This window comes from Nannospalax galili, unplaced genomic scaffold, assembly GCF_000622305.1.
Source record: "Nannospalax galili isolate Female #2095 unplaced genomic scaffold, S.galili_v1.0 scaffold3, whole genome shotgun sequence".
NCBI lineage: Eukaryota > Metazoa > Chordata > Mammalia > Rodentia > Spalacidae > Nannospalax > Nannospalax galili.
In genome coordinates, this window is record NW_008351466.1 from 1,161,825 (window position 1) to 1,182,008 (window position 20,184).

At 41.8% G+C, this 20,184-nt stretch overlaps 1 protein-coding gene and 1 pseudogene across 4 annotated transcripts in view; both read left to right on the forward strand.

The window, feature by feature from the left end:
* Positions 1–20,184, forward strand: part of Trmt2b (tRNA methyltransferase 2 homolog B) — a 121,916-nt gene that overhangs the window by 64,709 nt on the left and 37,023 nt on the right. The window contains exon 15 of one of the 4 annotated variants that reach the window (XR_003846273.1): positions 2,469–2,615. The exons of the other annotated variants lie outside the window; for them this stretch is intronic. The gene's annotated coding sequence lies outside the window, so the exon portion shown is untranslated. Of the gene's footprint in view, positions 1–2,468; positions 2,616–20,184 lie in introns of those variants that run through there. 4 annotated transcript variants of the gene reach the window in all.
* On the forward strand, positions 1,152–3,859 carry LOC103746204 (annotated as a pseudogene).

The following is a 20,184-nucleotide window of genomic DNA, read 5'->3' on the forward strand; positions in this document are numbered from 1 at the left end:
CATGAAGGGCATTGTAGTTTGGATTTGAAATGTTCTCTGAAGGCCCAAGTGTTAAAAGATTATTGTCAGGCTATGCACTGTTGGGAGGTAGTGGGGCCTTCAGGTGGTAGGGCCTAATGAAAGAAAGATCATTATTAGCAGTATGCCTGTGAAAGGGATATTGTGATCCCTACCTTTTCCTCTGTCTCTCTCTACTTGCTGGCTGCCCCTGGAGCTGATCAGCTTTTTTCCACCATGTGCTTTCTGCCATGATGATCTGACTTACTGTAGGCCCCAAAGCAATGGTTCTAAGATTGTGAATCAAAGATGTGAGCGCAGCTGCGGTGGTGGCACATGCCTTTAATCCCAGCACTCAGGAGACAGAGGCAGGGGAATCTCTGTGAGTTTGAGACTAGCCTGATCAACACAGTGAGTTCCAGGCCAGCTGGGGCTGCAGGGGGACCCTGTCTCAAAAATACCAAAAACAAAAAAACGTGAGGCCAAACACACCTGTCTTCTTCAAGTTTCTTATCCTAGGATTAAAGGCGGGTGCCACCCACTGCACCTGGCAATCTTAGGCATTTTGTTTCAGTGATGGAAAACTGACTAATATATACATCTTCTCAATGAGGCCTCGCTGTCTCTAAGAACTGACTGGCTCTAGGAGGGGAAGAATCTGCTCAGCCAGAAAGGTCTGTCAAGATGTCAGAATAACATAGTATACAGAAATACACATACTACACAGTACAATAAATATCCATTAAAAAAACATTAGAAGGAAACTGGGCTTGGAGGCTCATACCTGTCATCTCAGTACTTGGGGGGCTGATACAACAGGCTTGCTGTGAGTTCAAGGCCAGTCTGGGTTACATATATCTGGGTCGGCAGCTACAAAATGAATCCCTGTCTCGATAAGCAAGCAGACAAATAAAAAGTACCCCCGAAAAGAGGCGGCAGCATCCCCGGGCGGGCCGGAAGTGCAGCAGCGGCGGCGACGGTGGAGCCGCGTCCCCAGCCTGGCCTCCGCCAGTGTGCCCCTCCTGCCCCTCCTCCGCTCGAGGCCCTGCCTGCCTGCCAGCCAGCCTGGCTCCCCTCCCTGGCCTCACGGGGCGGCGGGGCTGCCCTGAGGTGGCGGGGAGGGGAGGGCTGGACCGGCCAGCGGCCCGATGACCATGCCGAACTTCTGCAGGGCTCCCAACTGCGCGCAGAAGAGCACGCAGTCCCAATCTGGCCTTCTTCAGGCCCCCGCGGGATCCGGCCAGATGCCAGAAGTGGATTGAGACATGTAGGACAGCAGACTTAGAAGATAGAACACCTTATCAACTAAATAAACATTATTGACTATGTGCCAAACACTTTGAGACCTCTGTGATCTGTGGAACTATACATTTTGCAGAGGCATCAGAAAACTAAAGAATGATTGGGTTATTTTATTTCTCAAAATTAATTGAAGCAGATACTTGTGAAGTCATTGGGAGAGTCCTTATAATATATAGGACAGTTCTTCGAGATAATGCAATACCAACAATATTTGATCTTACCAGTCATTTGAATAATCCACATTGCAGACACCGAAAACTAATAAAAGAATTGAGTGAAGATGAAATCAGGACACTGAAACAGAAAAATATTGATGAAACTTCTTAACAAGAACATGAAACTAACAGCAATGCTTAGAGCCCCAGTGCAGAAGGGGGTAACCAGCAGCATGGGAACATTTTGCCTTCAACCCTTGAAGAGAAGGAAAACAAGGAGTACCTAAAATCTGTTTTTGAAATTTTGACTCTCTCGGAAAAATAAAACATACTTCTGCATGGGCATGAGGCCGAAGAGATCCCAGAGGGTCTCTTTACTCCCGATAACTTTCAGGCACTTCTGGAATGCTGGATAAATTCTGGTGAAGAGATCTTGAGAAAACGCTTTGAGACCATAGCAGTCAACACATTATTCTGTTCTAAAACCCAGCAGAAGCAGATGCTGGAGATCTATGAGAGCTGCACCTGGGAGGAAACGCTTAGAGAGGTGAGAGACTCGCACTTCTCCATTTTCATGGATGATGTGGTGGACATAGCAGGGGAAGAGCACCTGCCTGTGCTGGTGAGGTTTGTGGACCAGTCTCAGAACCTGAGAGAGGAGTTTGTGGGCTTTCTGCCATATAAGGCTGATACAGAGATTCTGGCTGTGAATTTTCACACCACAATAACCGAGAAATGGGACTAAATATGGAGTATTGTTGTGGCCAGACTTACATAGTCTCCAGCGGATTTTCTTCCAAGACGAAAGTTGTTGCGTGGACACTTTTAGAGAAATATTTCCAAGCTGTCTACACACTCTGTTCCTCCTATGCCTTAAATTCGTGCTTGGTGAAGTCCATCCCTGTGATGGAGGTATCGGTTGCTCTACAAACAGTTGAGGAAGTTTGTTCTTTTTTCCGTCGATCACCACAGCTGCTTTTAGAGCTTGACAATGTAATTTCTGTTCTTTTTCAGAATAGTGAAGAATGGGGTAAGGAACAGAAAGAAATTTGCCATTCTCAGTGGTCTGGCAGGCACGACGCTTTTGAAGTTCTGGTGGACCTCCTACAAGCAATTGTTTTATGTTTAGTTGGAATAAACAACGACACAAATACGGAACAACTGTATAGCTGGCCGAGCATTTGTGCTCTGTAGTGCAGTGACGGATTTTGACTTCATTGTTACCATTGTTGTTCTTAAAAATGTCTTATCTTTTACAAGGGCCTTTCGGAAGAATCTCCAGGGACAAACTTCTGATGTCTTCTTTGCAGCCAGTAGTTTGACTGCAGTACTGCATTCCCTCAACGAGGTGATGGAAAACATTGAAGTTTATCATGAGTTTTGGTTTGAAGAAGCCACAAATTTAGCAACCAAACTTGACATTCAAATGAAACTCCCAGGGAAATTCCCTAGAATCTCAGCTAACCTCTGAGAGTTACTATAAAGAAAGCCTCAGTGTTCCAACAGTGCAGCATATTATTCAGGAACTTAAAGATATATTTTCTGAACAGCACCTCAAAGCTCTGAAGTGCTTGTCTCTGGCGCCCTCAGTCATGGGACAGCTCAAATTCAACACGTCAGAGGAACATCATGCTGACATGTACAGAAGTGACTTACCCAATCTGGACATGCTCTCAGCCGAGCTGCACTGTTGGAGTATCAAGTGGAAACACAGAGGCAAAAATATAGAGCTGCCATCCACCATTTTATGAAGCCCTCCATCTGCCAATTTCAAGTTTTTTTCCTAACGTGTATGCTTTGCTGAAGGTCCTGTGTGTTCTCCCGGTAATGAAGGTGGAGAATGAGCACTATGAAAATGGATGAAAGTGTCTCAATGCATACTTGTGGAACACTTTGACAGACTAGAGGCCAAGTAATTTGGCTTTGCTTAACATAAATTTTGATATAAAACATGATTTGGATTTAATGGTGGACACATACATCAAACTCTATACAAATAAATCAGAGCTTCCTACAAATAATTCAGAAACCATTGAAAATACCTAAGAGACTTTTTAGGATGGGTTTTGTCTTATATTTGGCATTTGGAAGAAAAGCTGTAAGATGTAATAATAGGCCACTTAATCACTGAATACCTTGCTGATAGGCCTCCAGTTGAATACATTAGTCATTGGCAATTTCTTACTTAAATGGCCCCTGTTTGAACTCTTACGCTTTCATTACCTGCTCTTCCAGAGGATGGCATTTTGAGTGCCAAAATTCACCTTGGGGCTGTCTGCTAGTGGCACTCTAGAATTGTTTCAGTTAAAGTCATTTTAGATAAAACATCATTGTGGATCCAGTTGTCAGGAATTATCAGGTCTTCGAAGAAATCAATTTTGAGAAGGAATGGAAGGGAGGAATGCATTTTATAATTTGTTAGACAGAAGTCCACTATTGACTTTTGACTAGTAGGAGCTTTAAGTATGATATTTAAAATCTGTAATAGCAGCACTTTGGAGGTGGAGGCAGGAGGGTCACAGGTTTTAAGCCAACTTGGGCTACATAGTGAGACCCTGTCTCAAAAAACAAGGAAAGGGGATGTAGCTTAGTCGTGGGAGCACTTGCCTAGGATGTGCAAGCCCTGGGTTCATTCCTCAGCACTGAAAATGCAAAAGGCAACAACAACAAAAACAGCTGTGTAATGGATAGTTACAGAAATTAGCAGAGAGGTGGTGGTGAGCTCACCAAGCAGATTTCAGTGTAGATTTTTGTATGTATGAAAGGAACTCAAAGGAACGAGTTACAGATTGAATGGCAGAGCCTGGAGCTGTCATTCCACATCTGGTTGTTGCTGAATACATTCCTTTGTTGAGCCCACACTTTCAAAAGCTTCTCAGCAGGTATATTGACTTCTGCTTCATGGTCATAACAGACCCAGAGGCCATCCATACAGGCAACTGACTTGTCTGTTTTCTTCTGTTTTTTTTTAAACCACGATTATATCTACTGTCTTGTCTTGATTTATAAGCAGAACCTACAAAAATTAATGTTTTGTGGTTTATCTAAAAAGTAATATAGAAAATATTGCTGTTATTTTTGGTGAATAAAATCAATTTTGTATAGTTTATTTCAATTTAAATAAAATGTGAATTTTGTTTAAAAAAAGTACCCCCAAACTAGCAGAAAATGATCTAAAACAGAATTGTTTATCAGTAATGTCTTAAGATTTTAACATCCAGTGATGACTCCTTCCTGACCTACTTTTTAACTTTTAATATTTGTTTTCTAAAACTCATAATTTAGAAGCTACAAAGTATTGATTTCCTAAATCCACTATTCAGGGTTTTTAAAAAATTTCTTTTTATTTTATGTGTATGAGTATATTACATGCATATAGCTAGGTGCACCCATTGCCTGTGGAGGCCAGAAGAGGGTGTTGGATCCCCCAGAACTGAAGTTACGGACAGTTCTTTGCCACCATATGGGTACTGGGACTCAAACCTGGTTTCTCTGCAAGAGCAGCCTGTGCTCTTAACCACTGAGCCATCTCTCCAGCCCCACTATTCAGTTTTGTTTACTGGATGCCAATCTTCTATAAAGATGAGTTTTTCCTCATCTGTGTACTATGCATTACTGTTTCCAAAAAGGTAAACTAAATACCTAATTCTTGGACCAGGCATGGTAGTGCACACCTTTAATCCCAGCACTCAAGAGGCAGAGGCAGATGATCTCTGAGATCAAGGCCATCCTTGTAGCTAGGGCTACAAGGAGACTGTGTCTCAAAAAGCCCCCAAATAACATCTAATTCTTTCCTTTAACCACCAACTATTTTTGAGACAGAGTCTCATGTAGCCCAGGCTGGCTTTAAACTTGCTATACAACTGAGAGTGATGTTGAACTTCTGAGCCTCCCACTTTACCCTGAATACCAATTTTTATGCTAAGAAGTTGACACAATACTTAACTGCAGTGATGAACAGTTTTTTTATGAATTATTCTTTATTATTATTTTTATTTTATGTGTATGAGTGTTATGCCTGCATGTAGGTAACTGCACCCATGTCGTGCAATACCCATAGAGGACAGAAGAGGCTGTTGGATCCCCTGGAACTGGAGTTACAGACAGTTGTTAGCTACCATATGGGTGCTGGGATTCGAACCCAGGTCTTCTGCAAGAACAGTCAGTGTTCTTAACCGCTGAGCCATCTCTCCAGCCCAATGGGCAGTTTTTTATGATCACTCGATTCAGTGTTTTTCTTATGTGTATTCAGTGTTTTACAGTGGGATAAATCATTTTTTATGTTCTAATTTTTACCAGTTTGGCCAGCGGAAGGCCCTTTGTCTGGCTCTCATGTTCTTTAGACATGCCATTCCTTCCTTGGACTCTGTGAAAAGGTTCTCCGATTCATTAGACATTGTATATTTTCCCTGCCCAAATCCTGGAAGCAGCCATTTCTGGTGAGCTCTCATTCCTTTTAATAAACAGGAGAAGAGTATTTTGAAAGCAAGATCTAGATATTGGGTGTTAGAAGGAAAATCTCGATTTTTGTTGTTGTTTTGAGACAGGGTCTCATGTATCCCAGGCTGGCCTTGAAATATGTAGCCTAGGATGGTCTTGAAGCCAGATGGTCCTGCTTCCATTTCTGAAATGCCAGGATTATAAGTGTACACTGCCACATTTGGCTTAAAAACACAATCTAATACTATATTACTATATTCTAATCTGTGTACTCTGTCATTTGTACAGTGAGCAACTGTCCTTAGTTTTTCAACACTGTGGAACTTTCAGTGTTAAAACCAGGAGTATCTCAGGCACACTGGGACAAATTGGTCACCTAAATTGATCACTTGGTTGACAAATATTATATGTTAAGGGAGCAAAGTAGAAATTGAGGTTGGAAACTAGGGATCAGTGTAACCAAGTAGCTGTAAATAAATTCTCATGAGTTTTAAGAGTGTGTACACAGTGATCTCTTCCAGCTGTAAGGTATGTAGTAGGTCTGTTGACAGTGGATTGCTAACTTGGTTGTGCATCAATATCAACTGGAGAGCCATAAAAAAATCCTGATACCTAGGCTTCAAACTGCAGTTTCATTGTTTTTGAGAAAAGCTCCAGTATCAGTATTTATTTTCCCTTTTAAAAACTTTTCTTCAGAGCTGGAGAGATGGTTCAGCGGTTAAGAGGTACTGGTTCCTCTTTCAAAGGACTAAGGTTTGTGTCCCAGCACCTGCATGGTGGCTAACAACTTCTGTAACTTCAGTTCCAGGGGATCTGATGCCCTCTTCTGACCTCTGTGGACATTGCATGACACAGGTACACTTATATACATGCAGGCAAAACATTCGTACACATAAAATAAAAATAATAAAATATTTAAATGAAATGGAACAAAAAAAACCCATAAACTTTCTTTGGAGTGTGTGTGTGTGTGTATGCATATGCCTGTGTACTCAAAGTCAACTTGCAGGAGTCAGTTCTTTCTATCATGGGGATCCTAAGTATCAAACTCAGATCATCATATCTTCTGAGCCATTTTGCAATTCCCAAAGGACCTTTTAGAACAGGCTCCTGAGCATCACATCCTCAGATATTTCTGTGTAATTCATTCTGGGCATGGCCTCAGCATGCGCATGCTCACACGCAGACAGACAGACAGACAGACACACACACACACACACACACTTTTTTTGAGACAGGGTCTCTCTGTAGCCCTAAGTGGCCTGGAACTCACTATATAGACCAGGTTGGCCTCCATCTCACAGAGATCTACCTGTCTCTGCCTCCAGAGTTCTGGGAATACAAGTGTGTATCACCATGTCCAGCTTATTCTTTAAAAAAATCTTTTTCAATTTATTTTTATGTGTATGAGTGTTTTGCCTACATGCGTGTAAGTGCACCCCTGTTATGCAGTACCTGTGGACACTAGAAGAGGGTGCTGGATCTCCTGGAACTGGAGTTACAGATGGTTGTTAGCTGCCATGTGGGTGCTAGGAACTGAACTTTGTTCTTCTGCAAGGGCAACCAGTGCTCTTAACCACTGAACCATCTCTTCAGCTGTAGCACCTTTATTTTCTTTTTAAAAAATAATTAATATTAATTAATATTATTTTTATTTTATGCGTATGAGTGTATTGCCTGCATGTGTGTAAGTGCACCCATGTTGTGCCCACAGAGATCAGAAAAGGACATTGGATCCCCTGGAACTGGAGCTGCGGATGGTTGTTAGTCATCATATGCGTGCTGGGAATCGAACTTGGGTCCTCTGCAAGAGCAGTCAGTGATCTTAATTGCTGAGCCATCTCTCTAGTCCCCAGCACCTTTATTTTCAAAGCTCCTCAGATGACTAAGTGTAGCTGAGGATGAGAATTTGTCTTGAGTTTTTGTGTCCAAGACAGTGTTGATGTGGTAAGTAAAAATGCATATCAGGTTGCAGATATTCTTCACTAGGTCCATCCAGGCGCTCTGAACAGTGCTTTATTCCTTTGCATAATTTATTTTTCCTTTCTTCTGTAATTTTTGGTGGGTATGGTAGAAATGGGGTTTCATACCATTAGTTGCTAGGCTAGCAACTAATGGGATGTCTTAGTGGTTAAGAGCACAGGCTTCTCTTGTAGATGACCCAGGTTTGATTCCCAGTGCCCATGTGGCAGCTAACAACCATCTGTAACTCAAGTTCCAGGGAATGGGATTCAACTTCCTCTCTGGCCTCCACAGGCATGGCACAACAGGGTGCACTTACATACATGCAGGCAGAATACGCATACATGTAAAATAAAAAATATATGTATAACAAAATTTTTTTTAAAGACTGAAGCTAGACAGGTCATAAAATTAACCCTTATACATTCTAGGGAAAAGTGAGGTCACGTCAATCTTAAAGTAGGACAATTGTTTTAAGGGTTTGTCCTCAGTCTACTTCCTCACTTGTAGAACTGATTGGCTCATTAGGCTCCTTTTAAAGTGGCTGAAGGTTGGTGAGGTGACTCAGTGAGCAAAGGCACTTGCCAGCAGTCCCAATGATCTGAGTCCAATCCTCAAAACCCACATGGAAGGAGAGAACTGACTACACCATTTTCTTCTGAATTCCACATGTACATACACCCCTAAAAATAAATGTAATAAAAAAATGAAGGAAAGGTCTATTTTTTAAAAAAAGGTGCTGAGCAAAACCTGGGTCAACTAGTATGAACATATAACCCCAACCTGCAAGAGGCTGTAGTAGGAGGGTCTTGAGTTCCAGCTTGTGTCACAAAAATAAGTCACTGAACAAGGCAGGTGTGGTGGCACACACCTGTAATCTCATCTATTTGGGACAGGGTATCTTGAGTTTGAGGTCAGTTTGGGCAATTGAGAAACATGCCATCTCAAAAAATTATTTTTTAAAGGTTTACAAATTTAATATTTTATTTTATGTCGATGAGTGTTTTGCCTGCATGGATATAAGTGCACACATGTCATGCAATGCCCATGGAAGTCAGAAGAGGGTATCAAAATCTCTGGAACTGGAGTAACAGATGGTTGTTAGCCACCATATAGGTGCTGAGAACCAAAGCAGCCAGTGCTCTTAACTCCTGAGCCATCTCTTCAACACCTCAAAACAATTATTAATGAAGCCAGGGAGAAGACCTAGTGGGTAAACACTTGCTGTGCAAGCCTGGATACCTGAGTTTAGATGCCTGGGACCCATGTAAAAAGCTGGATGATGTAGTGTGCATCTGTAATTTCAGCACTCTTACAGTTAGATGGTGAGATGGGAGGCAGAGAGGAGACTGGAGATGGTCCAGGAAGCTGGTGGGCCAGCTAGCCGGGAGTATGCAGCGCAGGGGTGGATACAAGAACCCTGCATGAAACAAGGTGGAAAACAAGGACTGACTCCCAAATTGTCCTCTGACTGCACATACACTGTGGCACATATGCGCCTGCACCCCACACACATAAACTGTTAATATTACTGAGCCATCAAGTTTCAAATTTTGCCATGACTGTTTTGTTTTGTTTGTTTGTTTTTGAAACAGGGTTTTGCTATGTAGCTTCAGCTGGTCTGAGACTCAGCAATCCTCCTGCTTCAGCCTCTCTAGCACTGGAATTTTGTCATTGTTCTTATCTCCAGTTTGGAGTTTCACCTGCCACAGTAGTTTTCAGTCTTTTTTGAACATTGAAATCACCTGCAATGCTTTGGTTACATCTATTTATTGTATGTGTTCTTGCCACAGTGTGCCTATGGAGGACAGAGGACTACTTGTGGGAGTCAGTTGTCTTCTACTACCTGAGTTCCAGGGATTGAACCATGTGGTCAGTCTTGGCAGCAAGTACCTTTACCCACTGAGCAATGTTGTTGGCCCACCTGTGATGCTAAAATCTTAGCATAGACATGGGGAAGAGGGTACGAAATCTCAACCCAACCTAAGGAACTTTTGGCAATTGATGACTCCTGGGAGGGAAGGAGACAGTGTCTTACAGGGATGGGACTATTAGTGGGCCCAGTGGATGGACCCACACTGAAGGTCATTTGGGGACACAAATCAGACTCTAGGCCATATATACACACATACACACCTCTATCTCTCTCTTGCTCTCTCTCTTTCTCATATATGTGTGTGTGTGTGTCTGTGTGTGTGTAGATATAGATAGACAAATATATAGAGAGTTAACTACATCTCTCTCTATATATATATCCCTATGAGAGCACATTAAATTGTGTCTCTGGAAATTCCTTCATAGATGATACACCCTAGGTAATTCTAAATTTACTAAAATTGAAAATGTCATCACATACATGTAATTTGCTTTTATTTTATGTAAGTACAAGTTGTGCATTTCTAGTCTGAAAATTCAAAATCCACATTCTCGAAAATCAAAGAGTCTTTGAACACTAGTGTGACACCACAGGTACGGACTCTTGCACCTGAACTCACCTGAAGAGGCTCAGACAAAACACTGTGTAAAATGAAAATATTGTTTAAAATGTGTATATATCACATGAATGAGAGTAAATTGGGCAGGGGGCAGTGGGGGAAGTGTGGATGGGGAGGGGATCTAAATACAAACTATATTGTATGAAAATCACAAAAATTCAATAAAAAATTAATTTTAAGAAAGTCTCATAGAGCCAGGCATGGTTGTACACACACTTTTAATCCCAGCACTCGGGAGGCAGAACTCTGTGAGGCCAGCCTGGTCTGCATAGCAAGTTCCAGGCCAGCTGGAACTACAGAGAGACCCTGTCTCAAAAAAACAAAAAGTCCCATAGTTTGTCATGAGCACAGTATGCCAGAAAGTAGACAAACACATTTTGTGTCTTTCTACAATGTCAGAATTTATTGAATAACAATAAATTCACAAGGTTTAGTGGTTTCAGTAACAGTAACTTATCATAAAATCTTCCTACCTTGGTATCCTGGCCAAGGTGAATGCAAATTCTTTTATTACAGTCTTAATTTCTAATATTATCTCACAGCACACATCATATAACACACAGTAAATATATCTATATAGCTATGTGCATATTTATGGATTATAGAATGAATACAAGTTTAAGAGGCTGGGGCAGAGTTCAAGAACTTTCAGAAGTGGGCTGTTGGAGAGCCTGTATTGATAAAGCAAAGAACCAGACCAGAGCCGGGTGGAAGCTGCTGGAGCTAGGTTGGAGAGCAAACCTGTAGAATTCAGCTGCAGTGGGGTGAAAGGCAGAATTAGATCTAGAGCAGGAAATGGGTCAGGAGCAGGAAATGGTGGGTCAGTTCCAGTTCCACATGGGTGAACAGGTGGATGGGCAGGCAGTTGAGTAGGCCATGTGAACAATGAGGAACCGAGCACAGTCTGGGGGTCCTTATTCTTTGACAGACACACCAGGTATCATGCAATTGCAGTGTTGAGTGTCGGTCACTTTATGGAGTTTAGGTGAGAAAGTTACACCCTTTTCTCAGTCTGGCGTGTCTGATAAGTTCTTGGGCCTGGTTTCCCTGATAGGATTTTAAAACGCCCATGTATCTCCAGAGTTTCAATTCACCCCAAAATTACAGGTGCCTGCCCTTCTATTCCCCCAAATAAATCATCAGTCTGTGCTGTATGATGGTGCCTGACAGATGGAGCAGTTTCTGGGTCTACTCAGGGACTGGAATCATCCTTCTCCCTCAAAATGGAGTCAAAAGCTGCTCATAAAATGGGAGTCTCCCTGGATGTGGTGGCACACACCTTTAATCCCAGCACTCAGGAGGCACAGTCAGGCGATCTCTGTGAGTTCAAGGTTAGTTTGGTCTACAGAATAAGCTGCAGGCCAGTCAGGGCTAGCAAGACCCTGTCTCAAAAGAGTAAAGAACTTTTTAAAAATGGAGTCTCATAAGCTAATGCACAGCCTGAAAAAACCACTTTTTAAAATACAGTATGGAGTAACAGAGCAGACCATAGCCTGATCTCCTAGGACTTGAGCCAAATGTTCTGATTTAGGATATGGCCCAAATATCTGAATATTTTAAAGATCCCCGAAGTGATTCCCATGGGCTGCTACAATTGTGATCCTCTGATTAAGGCAATGGTCCCCAACCTTGTCTGTACCGTAAACTCCTCCAGGGACTTTTTTCCGACTTCCAATGTTCAGGTCACACCTTGACCAGTTAAATGATCACAATCCCTAGGAGTTCTGACATAGGCATTGATGGTTACAATGTGTAGCTAGCACTGAAAACCATGGGGTTAGAATATTTGATTATGTCATTTGATTGTCTTCAGGCAGAAGACACGAGAATGACTGTCATTTGCTGAGATTGAAGTCTTCCACCCTTCACCCTAAGATCACATTACAATTTATAACTTCTAGGATGATTAGTCATTTTTAAAAGGAATATAATTCAAAATGGCATGCTTGTAAAGTGCAATCATGAACCATTGGAAGCTCCCTAGAGTTTGGCAATTAGTCCGAATGCAAGAGGACACTTGAAATGGAAAATAACTTATTTCTGAGACATGAATATTTTCCCTTTGCAGACTCTGTTGCACTAGCTTATACATTTCCATATTGTAGTTCTCATTATTTTCCCTCAGAGGAGACTCAGCTGGATGGCATTGCCCACATCTGGCCCTAAGCCACACACAGTGGAGGAGCATGTATTATAAATATCTGCAAATCTATCCATAACCGTTAGAGAATCTTAAGGTATTTAGAGGGCAGAGGTCTTTGCTCTGAAGACCCTCAAAAAAATTAATATCTTGGGCTGGAGAGATGGCTCAGCAGTTTAGAGCACTGGCTACTCTTGTAGAGGACCCAAATTCGATTCTCAGCTGCCACATGGCAACTGACAACCATCTGTAACTCCAGTTCCATGCCCTCTTCTGACCTCCATGGGTGTTGCACAACATGGGTGCACCTATGTACATGTAGACAATACACTCATACACATAAAATAAAAATAATAAAATATTTTTAAAATTAATATTTCAATTTCAGAGGCTTGCTATGTAGCCCTGACTGGCCTGAAATTTGCTGTGTAGACCAGGCTTGCCTTGAATTTGCAGCGATCCTCCTGCCTCTCTCTTCCAAGTGCTGGGATTACAGGTTTGCACTACTACACCTGGTGGTATTTACCAGTTGTATTTACTAATTATCTTTAGGAAATGAAGCTAAGAAGTGTTTGAGAGCAAGAGGGCTGTACTACAATGCCTAGGAGTCTCTTCCTTCACATCTGACTGTTGCATTCCTAACATAAGCAGTGCCTGAAATGTGATGGGTGTGTATGTTGGCCATGAGCAACAGCTCTGGAATCGGGCTGACCTGGGCTTCAATCTTGTCTCCATCATTTACATGCTCTGTAACCACTTACATAAGCTCTTCAGCTCTGTTTTCTATCCCTCTCCTTGTGAAATAAGAGTAATGGTAATACATACACTCTGTCACTATAACCAATCATAAGCTGAAAATTCGTTTAATCCACCTGACCTACCAAACACCATAGCTTTGCAGCATAGTACATGGTAGAATAACAGCTTTTTACTTTTGTGAACATTGCTGACTGGGAGACGCCCAGCATTACAACAGCACACAGGATTGCATATTACTAGCCCAGGAAAAGATCTAAATTCAAAATATTTTCTACTGAATGTATATCACACTTGCACCATCATAAAGTTGAGAAATTGTAACTTGAACCTTTGAAAGTTGGTACTTAATTTTAGGCAAACAAAACCACACATTGGAAAGAGTTCCTTCTCTGTTGGTGTGGGTGTTTGTTTCTCAGCCTTTATGTTATGGTTAAATGTTACAGCTGCTGGTGAAAATTTTAGATACAGTTTGAAGTAAAATGAAGCACAGAAAAGAGACAGGGAAGGCCATTCCTCTCATTTTGTCACCTTCATAATATTGCTTACTAAAAGTAATCCACTTGTCAAATCCCTTTGTAAGAAGTGCTAATGGAAGACATGCTTTTCAAAAATAACCACGATGAGGTGTCATGGATTAAGGCCTTTGGTAATAGAGTTCCTTTCTGGGAGTAGTAGCTCGGCATCATAGATTGTTCCGAACATCTATTAGCTTACCTTTTTTTTTTCTTTTTTGTCTTTTTTGGGGCAGGGTCTCCTTGTAGCCCCAGCTGTCCTGGAACTCACTATGTAGACCAGGCTGGCCTCGAACTCACAAAGATCCACCTGCCTTTGCCTCCCAAGTACTGGGATTAAAGGCGTATGCCACCACTCCCGGCTAGTTTACCTTTTTAACCTCCAAAGAGGAAACTTGTTTCTGAGATGGCACGGGGGAGGGAGTTTAAGTACTGTACTGTATATAATCTGGGATTAGCTTCTGAACAGAAAAAGAGACATTAGTGGGGAAACTTGGTGAAATCCGAATAAGTTTTTAACAACTAGTACCATACTAATTAATGTTAGTGTGATAGTTTTGATCAGTATACCAGAGTTAGGTAAGATGCTACCATTAAGGTGATCTCGGTTGAAAAGTCTACAGAAATTTTCTGTATTGTTTTTACAACTCTTCAATAAATCTAAAGTCCATTTTAAAGTGGGAGGTTTAAAAAAAACATACAACCGGGCATGGTGTCACATACATGTAATCCCTGCACTCGGGTAGCAAAGGAAGGAGGATCACAAGTTTAAGACCAGCCTGGACTACATAGCAAGATGCTGCCTCAATACCTCCCCCCAAGAAAACCAAATGCTTAAAAAAAATTCTAACCATTGTAACCAGTTATAGGTAATCAAGATGTAGACAGGTGTTGAGGCCAGTTCTCCAGGGAGAGAACTTTACTAAACTTGATATCCAGATATGTGCTCAGTAAAGATTGACTAGTTTTAAGTACTCCCTGTGACAAGGCAAGAAGACAGGTACCCCATGGCTAGCAATGTTTTACAAATAACGAACTTCTGACAGTGCCCAAAAAGTTTCTTTCAGTGTAGTGAGTGCAGTTCAAATCATAGCATCCTGACTTAAAAGATGTCCAAATATAAATTTGTAAACTTCATCTTGGAATTGTTTGATTGGCTTAGGGTTTGGAAGGAATTTCTCACTGTAGCACTAAACCTGAAATGGCAGTTATGTTCTAGTAGATTCCTTGAACATAGGTGGGGAGAGGGAAAGAAACCATTCAGCCCATTTTAAACCCTTGGCATTCAATTCTCTAATCCTTGAATCAAATTATATATGGATTTTCTCCTATGTCAGCTAAGGACAAGTGTCTCTGTAGCCTCATTAAATGAGCATGGAAAATTTGAAAAAATATATCATTAGGCTGGGGATGTAGCTCAGTTAGTAGAGTGCCTGTCCAGCATACATGAAAACTTGGGTTCCATCCTGAGAAGCACATAAACCAGACATGGTGGTACATGCCTAGAATCCCAGCACTTGGGAGATGGAGGCAGGTGGATCAGTTCAAGGTCATCGTTGGCACTATAGTAAGTTTGAGGCCAGCCTGGGCTAATACGAGTCTGTCTCACCCCCCACCCAGTAGTGTAGGAGCCACGTATGTAGGTGCACACTCTTCATCCCAGGAGGAGACAGAAGGATCATGAGTTCTAGGCCAGCCTGGTCTGAATAGTGAGACCTTGTCCAAACAAAGCAAGATGTGTTATGGTAAGGGGCATGGAATCTAACAGAATTCTAGTGCTCATTGCTTTGTGAAGTTCTTTAGCGATGTTCTTACATATATGCTTTACATAGTTGCCACCAGCATGTGCTCTCCATCATCTGTTGTTTTCACTTAACATTATTTCACATTCTGATTTCTACCCACACAGTGCACACAATTGCATGCTTATTGGCTGTGTAACATTCCATTGCATAGAACAGCATGCCAGTTCTTAGGACTGGGCTTGTTTTCCTGTTCAGACCTAAAGGTCTGCTGTCTCTTAGGACTAGAGGTCCATTTTAGTTCCTGGAAGTGGCAACTAGCAGGAGCGTGGGATCGTGTGGGATTCTTGAGTCATCAGCACACAGCACAGTCTGAGTCCTTTGTTAACATTGCTTTGCCTACCATGCCACAGCAGAGACTCCCCAGGCTCCCTGGACCTGATCCAGGCATGTCCTGGGCACAGAAGCAGAAGTACAAGCTCCCTGGCTTCCACAAACCCTGACCCATATCTAATATTATCCACATGCCAACAGCAGGAAATATCTGCTACTTTCTCCCTGGCCTAACAATGCCACCGATGTCTCCTACAGAGTCTCAAGTGAGGGAAACAGCAAGAGCAGTGGGGACAGATTATTACAGCTGAAGGAATTAGAGACAGGGCAGGGATGCTGTGACTACAGCTTTAGGTGCATTTGTGAAAATGTAGTGGGCTGAGGGGATGATTTCAAGTCCCAAAAGGTTGGGTGTCAGTTCTCATTCTTCATGCCCCTTACTCTCAGAAATCCCAAAGTTTGGTTTTCTAATAAAGGGTTTATGGGGTTGAATAGTGAAACAGTGAGTCTGCCTTTGACCCCTAATGCAGTCATGGCCACTGGCATTTTCTGGTCAAGAACATTAGTTGGCAGGATTCTCATGAGTAAAAAAGATATATGGTGCATCTCATTATTATGCCTTTCCAGTAGCAACTGCCTTGAAAAGGAATGATTTGAAGAGATTGGGGGAAAGAACAACCATATTCAAAGCACACTTGTTAGAGTCCAAACATCCACCTCAGATCTCTCAGGGATTTCTAGCTAGGTTAGCTACTATTGGTTTCCATGTTCCGACCCTAAGTTAACGGTGGTAGTTTCTTAACTTTTTTTTGAGACAGAATCTCATGTAGCCAAGGCTAGTTTCAAACTTGTGGATGACCTTGAACTTAAGATCTTTTTGTCCCTACCTGTAGGGTGCTAGGATAACAGGCACATACCACCATGCCCAGTTTTGTGTGATGCTGGGAATGGAATCCAAGGCTTTGTGCATGCTGGGAAAGTACTCTACCAACTGAATTACATCCCCAGATCTCTTTCTGAACTTTCAGTATGTTCTGGTTATATGACCTGCTCAACAGATCATAGGCTACCTAGAAGCCTGCCGAAAGGGAACACTACCACTAGTGGGTAAAAACAATACAATGATTAATGGGAACTGTTAACTTTTCACAGTGAATTTTGTGGTCCCAAAAGCCAGGCCTGTCCTGTCTTTTTTTTTTTTAACCAAGGTCTACCTGTAGCCTTAGTTGACCTAGAACTTGCTATGTAGAACAGGCTGGCCTCGACTTCACAGAGATCCACTTGCCTCTGCCTCCTGAGTGCTGGGATTAAAGGTGTGTGGCTATAAAGCCATGGTTTATCTTCTTTAAAAAATTTTATTTATTTTTATTTTATGTGTATGAGTGTATTGCCTACATGTGTATAAGTGCACCTGTGTCGTGCAATGCCTGCAGAGGTCAGAAGAGGGTGTCAGATCTCCTGGAACTGGAGCTACAGATAGTTGTTAACCGCCATATGGGTGCTGGGAATCAAACCTGGGTCCTCTGCAAGAGCAGTCAGTGCTCTTAACAGTTGAGCCATCTCTCCAGCCTGCCATGGTTTGTCTTAAAAGAGCAAAGAAGTACTTGAGCCATGTGGAGTTTGCATAGTGGACCAAGGTCATATGCTTCAAGTACCTCTGACAGAATGTGATGGTTAATCTTCATTGTCAACATGACTGGATTTAGAATCACCATGGAAACCCCCTTTGAGTATGTGTGTCAGGATGTTTCCATAGAGGAAGTTGGATGCATGGAGGAAAGACTCACCCTGTATGTGGGCAGCACCTCTCATGGACTGGGGCCCCAGCTTGAAGAAAAAGGGAAAAAAGAGAAAGCGAGCTGAGACCCAGCATTCATTTCTTCCTGCTTCCTGGCTGGATGCAATGTCACCAGCTGTTTCCCACTCTTGCTGTCACAGCTAGAGCCATTCTTGACATTATGCCTTTCCCTCTATGATAGATTTACTCTCAAACTGTGAAATAAAATAAACCCTTTCTTCCTTAAGTTGCTTTTACCAGGTATTTTATAGCACAGCAACCAGAATAGTAGCAAATGCACAAGATCTAGGCTCTGAAAGTCCTGCAGGGAGGCCAAGACACTGATAAGTAAAGAGAAATCCATCTACCTTTAAGAAAAATTGTACTCTTGATTGAAAAATCTATCCCTCTCTTGGTCCCTGGGCTACCCCACTGAGATACCACTTTGGTGGAGTTAAGATTCTCAAAGACTTGAATATGAGCGGCAGTAGTATAATTGCCATGGCTTCTCTAAGCTCTTCAGCCTTTAGATATAAGACCCGTGTCTTTGGATTCTCTATAAGAAGGGGGATACATTCTAAAGTAAAGCTTTAATTTACTTTTAAAAGTGCAACTTTCTAATGATCTAACCTAACTCTCTCCCTAAATCATAGTATTAGATAACCTTTAATGAGGTACTCAAGATGTGCTGGGCACTATGCTAGATATTGTTGTTGTTTGTTTTTTGTGTTTTGAGACAGGGTCTCCCTTGTAGCCACAGCAGGCCTAGAACTCGCTATGTAGACCAGGCTGGCCTCTCTTGAGCTAACAGAGATCTGCCTGCCTCTGCCTCTTGAGTACTGGGATTAAAGGTGTATGCCACCACCATGCCTGGCTATAATAGATGTATTTTTAAAATATTTTATTTATTATTTTTATTTTATGTGTATGAGTGTTTTGCCTGTGTGTAAGTGCACCTGTGTTGTGCAGTGCCCATGGAGGTCAGAAGAGGGTGTTGAATTCCCCTGGAACTGGAGTTAGGGGTAGTTGTTAGCCACCATGTGGGTGCTGGGATTCAAACCTGGGTCCTCTGCAAGAGTAGCCACTGCCCTTAATCTGCTGAGCCATCTCTCTAGCCCCTGTGCTAGATATTTTATATGGCTTATCCTCTTTAAACTTTCAAACTGGCTTGGGAGCTAGGTTACTGTTATTTCTGACTTCACTGGGGGGAAGTTGCCAGGTCATGCTATGGGATTTGGAAAAATGTATGAAAAACCCATAGGAACAAAATTAAGCTTTTTATTCAGTCTTTTGAGACATGGTTTCCCTGTAGCCCCAGCTGGCCTGATACTCGCTATATAGATCCGGCTGGTCTCAACCTCACAAAGATCCACCTGCCTCTGCCTCCCAAGTGCTGGGATTAAAGGCGTGCTTCACAACGCCCAGCTCCAATTTCTTTCTTTTTTTTTCTTTACCTGAATAAGGGTGTAGTGGGTATATTGGGATGATATTCTTTCTTTAAAAAATATTTTATTATTTTTATTTTATATATATGAGTGTATTGCCTGCATGTATGTGAGTGCACCTGTGTTGTGCAATGCCTCGGGAGTCAGAAGAGGGTTTGGGATCCCCCTGGACCTGGAGTTAAGGCTGGTTTGTAGCCGCCATGTGGGTGCTGGGAATTGAACCTGGGTCCTCTGCAAGAGCAGTCAGTGCTCTTAACCGCTGAGCCATCTCTCCAGCTCCATGATGGGGGTGATAGTCTTAACAGATTTTGTGATTCTATTTAGAGAGCTGGCCAAATGGTTTAATGGGTACTTGCCACCAAACCTGATGACTTGAGTTCATTTCTTGGGATCCACATAGTGGTAGGAAAGAACCAACTCCCACAAGTTGTCTTCTGACCTCCACATGTACACGTGGCACACACATGTGTGCATACATATACACACAAAATAAAGGTTTTTTAAAAAATTTATTTAATAACTACATACTTAGATGAACCATTTCATTACAACAACATTGACATATTCAATAACGTTTTTTTGAGCTAAGATGCATCTCTTTCAAAATTGGCTGTAAAATTTTAGGTTTACAGTTGAATTATTACAGTTATACAATATTGTACTCAGTATAAGCCCTATAAGGCATACAATTAAATGAGGTTTTAACCTTTAAAAAAGATCTCCATTTCATTATTAAAATACAGTTTCAAACAGAAAAATCCATTTTTAATGCAATTGACATTAAGATGTATGCATATGCATTTCTAAGCTCATTGGCCTCTGAGCATGGATATAAAGTCTTCAGGTAGATTTCAGTGGTAATGTTTTTCACATCTACTAATTATTAAGGAGCAAATTTTCATGCTTTGAAGAATTATTATTTTTTTATCATTATTTTCTTTAATTTTTAATAAGTACATGATTAGAAGAAGCATTTCACTACAGCTTTAACATATTCAGTAACACACTCCAGAGCAAGAGTATGTCTCTTTCACAAGTGGGTGCAAGTTTCTAGGTTCACAGTTGGGTTAATACAGTTATACAATATTGAACTCAGTATAAGCCCTGTAAGACATAAAATTGAAT